The 10,158-nt window shown below is 37.3% G+C and overlaps 1 non-coding gene across 1 annotated transcript; it reads left to right on the top strand.

Annotated features, from left to right (window-relative positions):
• The first annotated feature begins 7,030 nt into the window (after positions 1 to 7,030).
• LOC133802987 (small nucleolar RNA R71) lies at positions 7,031 to 7,137 on the top strand. Its single transcript, XR_009877727.1, has one exon. It is a non-coding gene; the product is annotated as a small nucleolar RNA R71 (small nucleolar RNA).
• Positions 7,138 to 10,158: the final 3,021 nt, after the last annotated feature.

Here is a 10,158-nt window from a genome sequence, read left to right as displayed (position 1 = left end):
GGCCATTATGCTCATGATTCTCACAAAATTCTAAGAAGAAAATATGAGAAGAAAGTGAGTGGAAATTTTGCTATAGTTTCTCTACTCTAAAAATTACATACCAAATGTGAAGAAAGTGTCCCTATTTATAGATAGAGAAAATGACTAAAAAGAAATTAAACAACAAAATGAGGTTTACAAAATAAATCTGAAATATTAATAATAAAATATGATTTTGAAAAATCAAATCTTATTATTAATATTACCCTAGCTATTTTTGTGTATAGTCAAAATGCTCTTTTTCAAAAACACCAAAAAAAAGATAAGTTTTAAGCTCAAAATAGGAGGTCAAAGGCCCAAAGAGCACACAAAATGGGCTGGTGGCAGCTGGTCCATTGACCCAGCCGCAACCAATCAGAGGCAGACACCTGGCGGGTTGGCTGGGCATGTGGACAAAAATGGCAGCTGGTCCATTGATGACGTGGCGGGGCGTGGTTGGCTGGCAGGGCGGGTGGCTCGGCGGCTCGGCTCGCGTGGCTCGGCGGCTCGGCTCGCGTGGCTTGAGCTAGCTGCAGTGGCTGGAGAGGACAATGGGCCTGGGTCGAATTTTGGGCCTAATTCCTCAAAATTACCACTTTCTTCATTTTCCTTTTTCAATTTTAGCCATTCTTTGTCCTCTCTTTTTATTAATGTCCAAATGCAATTTATTTCCTGAAAATTAAACACAAATTAAATTTAAAATTAATATTTTCAATTGTGAAATATATTACAATAAATTTATGAAAATATTAATTAAAACTTAATTTATTTTACACTTTAAAACTAATGAATTTGCATTTTTGAGCACTAATCACAACCCCCAACCAGCTTATTGCTAGTCCTTAGCAATTCAAGCGAAAAATAAAATTATCAAGTTGAATAATCAAGTCAAACCAAGCAAAATCATCTAAGCATTTTCAAATTATCACCAAGAAGTCAGAAATTACTATCTAAGCTACTATAGTTGCGATTTTCAGAGTTGTGTGTGTGTGCACCAAACCATATTCTTTTTATCACAAGTCATAACACAAATAGTATCGAAAAATCTCAAAAGTATAAAGATCTCAACTCCAAATTCCTCACGGGCATTGAAAGTATTTGTATGGGAAGGATTACACTCTTGGAGTTGGAAATGTAACAGTTTACACGTAAATGAGAAAAGATAAACTTTTTAGGACAAGCAATCTGAACAAATATTGATCACAAGATAGACAAATCAACTTATTGGAATTCAAATGACAAACAACCTTTGAGATTTACATGAGAAGGCTCTAAGAACAAAATGACAACTAATTAACAATGATAAATAAAAAAGTGAACTATAATGATAATAATTTTTTTTTAATACAATTACACAAAATAATAGAAATAGAAATATGTATATATATATATATTTTTTTTTTCAACAATTACAAAATAATAGAAGAAAGTGTTGCTCTTGTTCTCTTTTTTTTTTTTCATTTTTTTTTCTTTTGTCTATTATTTTTTTTCTTTTGTTTTCTTCTTTTTTTTTTTTTTTTTTTCATTATATATATATATTTTTTTTTTGACAAGAGACAACACAAAAATAAAAATGAAATTACAAATACAATACAATAAATAGAACACAAATTTATTACAAAGACTTTTCTTAAATGAAAAATATCCCTCTAGTAAATGTCATGTTTTAAATTCCAAATATGTGACTTTACCAACTCAAATGATCAATAAAAGTTCAAAAAATTGTTTTCTCAACTCTCACAACTCACCAAGAAATGAAAAACTTTAAACTTGAAATTTCTCTCAACTATTTGTGTTAACAACCAATTTATTTATCATATGTTTGGAAAGTGCACAAAAGAACTCTGAAAATCACTTCTTAATAGCTAAACATAGTAAGAATTGACTCAAACCAACAAATTATACTCATGCTTGGATAATTTTGAGAAAATTTGACTTAAAAATTCAACAAGACAATAATGTTTTCCAAATGAATGCTAATGACGTAACAATAAGATTTTCCAAATGAAAGCCAATGCATGCTCACCACCCCCAACCAAAAATCAGACAGTGTCCTCAATGTCAAAATGAATAAGCAATGAAAAAGATAAGGTAAGAGAACACCTGGATGATGACCATGTCCATAAGGCGAGAGCGAAAATAGTCTGGTAACAAAACCCTAAAACAAAATACAAAAACGAAAAGCATACAAAAATAAAAGAAAGACAGAAAAATAAAGATAATGAAAAATAAAAAGAACAACAACAAACCGTTCAGAACTTCAGAGTGTATAGATTGGGTCCTTAAGATGGACTTCTTCAACACGACTCACACTCTCAATGTAATGCTTCAGTCTTTGGCCATTGACGCGAAAAATTCTCCCATCGGTTGGGTCCTCGACCTCCACCGAACCGTTGGGAAATACTTGCTTCACTACAAATGGACCAGTCCATCGCGATCGCAGTTTACCAGGATGCAAGTGCAAGCGAGAGTCGTACAGGTGCACTTTTTGATTTGGCTCAAAGTGTTTTCGCATGATTTGTTTGTCGTGAGCGATTTTCAAATTTTCCTTATAAATCTTGGAATTGTCATATGCATCGTTTCTCAACTCCTCAATTTCGGACAACTGGAGTTTGCGATTGATACCTGCGGCATTCAGATCAAAGTTTAGGGCTTCGATAGCCCAATATGCTTTATGCTCGAGCTCGACAGGTAAATGACAGGCTTTTCCAAAGATGAGCCGATAGGGAGACATCCCAAGAGGGGACTTGAAAGCAGTGCGGTATGCCCAAAGAGCGTCTAGAAGTCGTGTAGACCAATCTTTGCGGTCGGGATTTACCGTCTTTTCCAGAATGTGTTTTATCTCCCTATTGGCTAACTCGGCCTGACCATTGGTCTGTGGATGATAGGCATTTGCAACTTTATGAAGTACACCGTACTTGCGCATAAGAGCCTCAAAGGATCGGTTGCAAAAATGAGTGCCTTAATCACCGATGATAGCGCGAGGGGTACCGAACCTTGATAACACATTTTCTTTCAAGAATTTGACAACTGTAGCGTTATCATTGGTTCGACATGGGATAGCCTTGACCCATTTGGAAACATAATCCACAGCGAGAAGAATGTAAAGGTAGCCAAATGAAGGTGGAAACGGTCCCATGAATTTGACAACAATCAAATATTTCGATAACAAGAATTGGGTTCAAGGGCATCATGTGCCGACGAGATAAGGATCCTAACTTTTGGCACCTTACACAAGAACGACAGAAATCATTGGTGTCTTTGAACAGAGTGGGCCAGTAAAGGCCGCATTGTAAGATTTTTGCAGCGGTTTTCTTCACAGAGAAGTGACCACCACAAGCATCATTGTGGAAAAAATTCAGCACACTAGACACCTCATTGTCATGGATGCATCTTCGCATGATTTGGTCAGGGCAATACTTGAATAAGTATGAGTCATCCCAAAAGAAATTGCGCACCTCGACCAGAAATTTGCGTTTGTCTTGTGAACTCCATTCAGATGGGAGTTCACCTGTTACTAAGTAGTTTACAATGTGAGCATACCACGACAACTTAGCAACAGAAAGCAATTTTTCATCGAGGAAATCATCATGAATAGGTGGACCGTCAGCGGGATCGCTGAATTCAAGTCGGGACAAATGGTCCGCGATGACATTTTCAACACCTTTCTTGTCTTTGATCGTTATGTCAAATTCTTGCAGGAGCAGGATCCACCGTATTAATCGCGCCTTAGCATCCTTTTTGGAAAGGAGATACTTAAGGGTGGAGTGATCTGTGAAGATCGTAATAGGCGATCCAATCAAATAAGATCGGAATTTGTCAAGGGCAAAGACAACGACAAGAAACTCTTTTTCAGTAGTGGAATAGTTCATTTGAGCACTATTGAGAGTTCGGCTTGCATAATAGACAACAAAGGGTTTCCCCTCCCTTCGTTTCCCTAGCACAACTCCCACAACAAAGTTGTTGGCATCACACATGATCTCGAAAGGAAGACTCCAATCGGGTGACTGAATGATGGGAGCGGAAGTGAGCGAATTGACAAGCGCTCGGAATGATTCCTCACACTTAGGTGTCCACTCAAAGGTAACATCTTTGGCTAGGAGGTTGCTCAGCGGGTGAGAAATCATTGAAAATTTTTGTATGAACCTCCTATAGAAACCAGCATGACCAAGAAATGACCTAACGTCTTTGACAGTCTTAGGAGTCGGCAGGTTGGAGATAAGGTCGACTTTGGATTGATCAACCTCAATTCCTTTTTCAGAAACAATGTGGCCTAAGACTATGCCAGAAGATACCATGAAGTGGCATTTCTCCCAATTGAGGACAGGTCCTTTCTCGATGCATCGTTTTAAAACAGCTTCAAGATGAAGAAGACATGTCTCGAAGGAGTTTCCAAAAATGGTTAGGTCATCCATGAATACTTCCATTGATTTTTCTATCATGTCACTAAAGATGCTCATCATGCATCTTTGGAAAGTAGCTGGTGCATTACACAAGCCAAATGGCATACGCCGGAAAGCAAAAGTGCCAAAGGGACAAGTGAAAGTGGTCTTATCTTGATCCTCTAATGCAATCTCAATTTGATAATAGCCAGAATAGCCATCAAGAAAGCAATAGAAAGGATGACCAGATACACGTTCAAGGATTTGATCAATAAATGGGAGTGGAAAGTGATCTTTGCGGGAGGCGGCATTTAATTTTCTATAATCGATGCACATGCGCCATCCCGTCACCGTTTTTGTGGGGACAAGGACCCCTTTTTCGTTTTGGATAACGGTGACACCAGATTTCTTGGGCACGACTTGAGTAGGACTAACCCATTTGCTATCTGCTACCGGGTAAATAATACCAGCGTCTAGCAATTTCAAAACTTCATTTTTTACAACTTCCTTCATCGTGGGGTTCAGTCGCCGCTGAGGGTCTCTTCGAGGGATGGCTTCCTCCTCTAGATTGATTCAATGGGAGAAAATTAAAGGGCTAATACCTTTGATATCAGCAAGCGTCCAACCTATCGCAGATTTATGCGTCCACAGTAGCTCGAGTAACTGAAATTCTTGAGAATTTTGAAGGTTGGATGAGATGATAACTGGAAAGGTTTCACCGTCTCCCAAGAAGGCATGTTTCAAACCCTCGGGAAGTTGGGTCAATTGAACAGTTGGAACCTCTTCGGCTGAAGTTTTCGGCTATGCCCTCTCGTGAGGTAGCTCTTCAAAGTGAGGTTGCCAAAACTGAGTCCTTCTATGGCGTGAGTCTATGTGATCTGATATTGCAAGAGTAGACTTAATAGAGCTTGGACTTTCGTTGTCAGACAGAAGGAGGAGTTCATCAAGATTATCAAAGTTGTTGCGCAATTGAACCTCCTCAGGAATTAAAGAGTCAATCATGAATGTTTGATAGCATTCATCATCTTCTCAGGGTTGTTTCCCGATGTGGAAGATATTGACTTCAAGAGTCATGTTTCCAAACGATATCTTCATTAGACCATTCCGACAATTAATCAAAGCATTTGCAGTAGCAAGGAATGGTCTTCCGAGGATAATAGGAATTTTAGACTCCATGTTCACCACAGATTGGGTATCAAGAATAAGAAAATCCACGGGGTAATAGAATTTTTCAATTTGAACCAATACATCCTCAACGACACCCCTAGGCTTTTTGGTGGAACGATCAGCAAGCTGTAGTACAACAGATGTTGGCTTTATTTCTCCAAGACCGAGTTGCGAGTATACAGAATAAGGCATGAGATTGACACTCGCGCCAAGATCAAGTAAGGCTTGGCTGACTTCATGGGTCCCAATTTGGCAAGAAATGGTGGGACAACCGGGATCTTTGTATTTTGGCGGTGTCTTTTGTTCAATCACCGCACTTACTTGCTCGGTCAAGAAAGCAGTCTTCTTGACATGGTGCTTCCTTTTTGCAGTGCAAAGATCCTTGATGATTTTGGCATAAGCAGGCACTTGTTTAATGATGTGAAGCAAAGGAAGATTAATCTTCACTTGTGTCAAGTGCTCAAGGAGTTCAGCTCGGTTATCAGGAAGTTTCCCAACAGGTTTCAAAGCCTGGGGAAATGGTAACTTTGGAGTGGCATTGAGTGGTGGATTTTCAGGAATGACTTTTGGAATACTGGGAGAGATGGATTTTATGGGTGGGTCTGGCAAAGTTTTACCGCTTCTCGTCGTGATGGCATTTACTTCCTTGACATTTTGATCATTGGAATTTGAAGATTGGGCCATGTGTTGGCCTTGAACATTGAATTTCGGTTGGGAAGGAAGTTTGCCTTTTTCCGGAATGGCCAAGGATTCAGTCAATTTTGAGAATTGACATTTCATTTCCTTGATTTCTTCCATCATTTGGCGATTCAGTTTGGATTGTTCCTCCATGAATGCATGAAGAGTATTCTTGGGAGAATTTCGTTGTGGATGAGCATTGTAATGAGGTGCAGAATACGCCTTTGATGGTTGAACTTGTTGCTCATTTCTCCATTGGCCTCCAGACGATTGAGCTTGGTTGGAATCTCTCCAACTGAAATTTGGGTGGTTTCTCCAACCAGGGTTGTACGTATGGGAGAATGGCTTGTTATATGCCCCTAAGGCATTACATTGCTCCTCATAAACCCCCCTCATTTCATTCAAAGCTAAGCAGTCCTTAGCTAAGTGCTTCGTCCCTCCACAAACAAAGCAAGGTTCTTGCGGTTCCACTTGAGCGATCATGTGCGACTTTTGCCCATTTTTCGTCATTAAGACCTCAAATTGCTTTTTCAAAGCTTCGAGTTGGGCCTTAATACTATCCTCTTCTCGAAGTTGATAGATCCCAGGTGGTTTGTGTCGGTTGGTGCTCTCAGTAGCACTTGGACCAGTCCAGGTGTGAGACTTTTTTGCAGTTTCTTCGAGATATTCAAGAGCATCGTCTGGCTCTTTTTTCGAGGAATTCACCATTGCATAGCATCTCTACAAACTGGTGCTCACGACTCGTGAGGCCTTCATAGAAGTAACTGACCAAGCGCCAGTTCTCATAGCCATGGTGTGGGCACTGATTTAACAGATCTTTGAATCTTTCCCAGACTTGATAGAACGTTTCATTGTCTTTTTAGGAGAATGTGGAAATATGTCGTTTTAGACTGTTGGTCTTATGGCTGGGGAAGTGTTTCAGAAAGAAGGATTTGGTCATCTCCTCCCATGTTCCAATCGACCTAGGTCTCAAAGAGTACAACCAGCTTTTGGCTTTGTCCTTCAAGGAGAAAGGGAAGAACTTTAGTCGCACAGCATCGGCATTGTCGGCTCGGTTATAGAACGTGGCTACCACCTCCTCGAATTCTCTGATATGCACGTATGGGCTTTCGTTTTCCATTCCATGAAATGTAGGCAGGAGTTGAATCATGCCAGGTTTAAAGTCTAATGCGGGCATATTAGGAGGGAAGATAATGCATGAAGGCGTGGAAGTGCGAGTAGGATGGAGGTAGTCATTGAGAGTTCTTGGCTGGATTTCATCATTGCGAGCCATTGCAAATGGGTTATTATCAGGGAAATTTTGTGGAGAAGCTGGATTGGTGGAAGGAGTTCCGGTAGGAGTGGCAGATGAATTGGAAGAAGTGTCACTGGAAGTTTCGTGATGATTCATCCACTCTCGGATATCAGAATTAGATTTATTTTATGTCTCTTTTTTTTTTCTTTTTGATTTTTGATTGATTTTTTTTTTTGTTAAACTTGTTCCCAGGTAGAATTGGAGGTTTTCAGGTGATCTTCAACGCCTTACTAGAACTCCCCGAGGTTACTGAGTAAGTATGGTGGATCACAAGCCAACCTTTTCGACCAAACAACCTTTAAGCAAAGTGAAATTGCTTAGTTTGACAAAACAAGCTTGGTTTTCTTATAGTAATAAGTTCAACAATATAATAGTGCAAAGGTAGATGCTCGAAATGTTCCCAGGCCGATTGGGAAGGTTGCCAAGGTACCGCTTTAGGCCCACACTTGCCTAGACAGAACTCCCCGAGGTTCCCAGGTAAGTGTGGAGGGTAACGCTATCACAAACCTTATTTAACAACCAATCTTTCTAGACAGAACAATATCGGTTTCTACCATTTGTAATATTACACAATTGTTCCCAATACTAAGTGTTTTATGATTGAAATTTTATGAACAATTTTATGTTGTTTTTTTTTAACAAAATCTAAATTCTAAGGGAAACTAAAGCAAATGAAAAGAAAAACCTAAACTAAGCAACAAAATAATAAGAAAAACACAAGACAAAATAAAAAATATAAGAGAAATTAAGAAAGAAAAATTGAGTAAGAATTACAAAAAAAATAATTATATAAATATATATGTTTTTTTAACAAAAAAGAAATAGAAATAAGAATAACTATATATATATATATTTTTTTTTTAGTTTTTTTTTTTTTAGATATGTATATATATATATGAATATAAATATAAATATATATATATATATTTTTTGTTACCGAAAAAAAGGAAAGTGTAAAAGAAAAGAAGAAGAAAAAAAAAGAATATATATATAAGTAAAGATTTTTTTTTTTTTAGTTTTTCTTTTCTTTTTATTTTTGTTATAATAATAATCTAATTAATTAAAAAAAATACTAACACAATATTTATTCCAACAAAAACACAAATAAAGTTACTAATATTTTTGTAAAAATTTCACTAAACCTTTGAAAATTTACCTCCCCCGGCAACAGTGCCAAAATTTGTTTAACGCCCAAAATGTGACAGCCACTAAGCGGTGGTTGTAGTATAATCGGGCGGTCGATCCACAAGGAGGTAACCTAAAATCAAAAGGTTAGAAAAAAATAGCACAAAAAGTTAGTAACAATAAGTAAATAAAATTGTAAATGGAAATATGTTTGAGATTTTGGTATTGTATTTTGATAAAGTGATGAAATGGGATAAGTGAAATAATGGTAAGATGTAATCAAGAGTTTGAGAAAATGAAAGGTTTCAAGAATCATCCATATGCTTGTTTAGTTACTTGGTTACTTGATTTACAAAAATACACAAGTAAATAGTTCACTTCCCAGCATTTACTTGGAAAATCTAACATTAAAGTCCATAGTTTTTCTAACAAAAGTTAATTTGAGTTATAAAGTTCTTTACTTTAAAAGCACAATGTTAATCTTATGAAAAATCTAAAAATGACAAAATACCCAAGGGCAATAATGCAATAGAAGATTAGACATAAAATTATGTATCAATATTACTTTTACTAATTAGAAGCACATAGAAAGAGCATGACTAATCCTATATACTATTAGCATAAGTAAATAAAGATAACAAAATAAAGATAGAGATGAAAGAACATAAATAACTCAAATATATTACATTAAGAACATAGTAAATCAAAGTAGCAAAATAACATCACTTGCATATGGAATCATCCCTAACCTTCCTAGGAAGATTAGGCCATTATACTCATAATTCTCACAAAATTCTAAGAAGAAAATATGAGAAGAAAGTGAGTGGAAATTTTGCTATAGTTTCTCTACTCTAAAAATTACATACCAAATGTGAAGAAAGTGTCCCTATTTATAGATAGAGAAAATGACTAAAAAGAAATTAAACAACAAAATGAGGTTTACAAAATAAATCTGAAATATTAATAATAAAATATGATTTTGAAAAATCAAATCTTATTATTAATATTACCCTAGCTATTTTTGTGTATAGTCAAAATGCTCTTTTTCAAAAACACCAAAAAAAAGATAAGTTTTAAGCTCAAAATAGGAGGTCAAAGGCCCATAGAGCACACAAAATGGGCTGGTGGCAGCTGGTCCATTGACCCAGCCGCAACCAATCAGAGGCGGACACCTGGCAGGTTGGCTGGGCATGTGGACAAAAATGGCAGCTGGTCCATTAATGACGTGGCGGGGCGTGGTTGGCTGGCAGGGCGGGTGGCTCGGCGGCTCGGCTCGCGTGGCTTGAACTGGCTGCAGTGGCTAGAGAGGACAATGGGCCTGGGCCGAATTTTGGGCCTAATTCCTCAAAATTACCACTTTCTTCATTTTCCTTTTTCAATTTTAGCCATTCTTTGTCCTCTCTTTTTATTAATGTCCAAATGCAATTTATTTCTTGAAAATTAAACACAAATTGAATTTAAAATTAATATTTTCAATTGTGAAATATATTACAA

The sequence above is a fragment of the Humulus lupulus genome, chromosome 9, assembly GCF_963169125.1.
Source record: "Humulus lupulus chromosome 9, drHumLupu1.1, whole genome shotgun sequence".
Classification (NCBI taxonomy): domain Eukaryota; kingdom Viridiplantae; phylum Streptophyta; class Magnoliopsida; order Rosales; family Cannabaceae; genus Humulus; species Humulus lupulus.
Note: the sequence above shows the minus strand (reverse complement) of the source record. Positions and strands in the feature narration are given on the sequence as shown.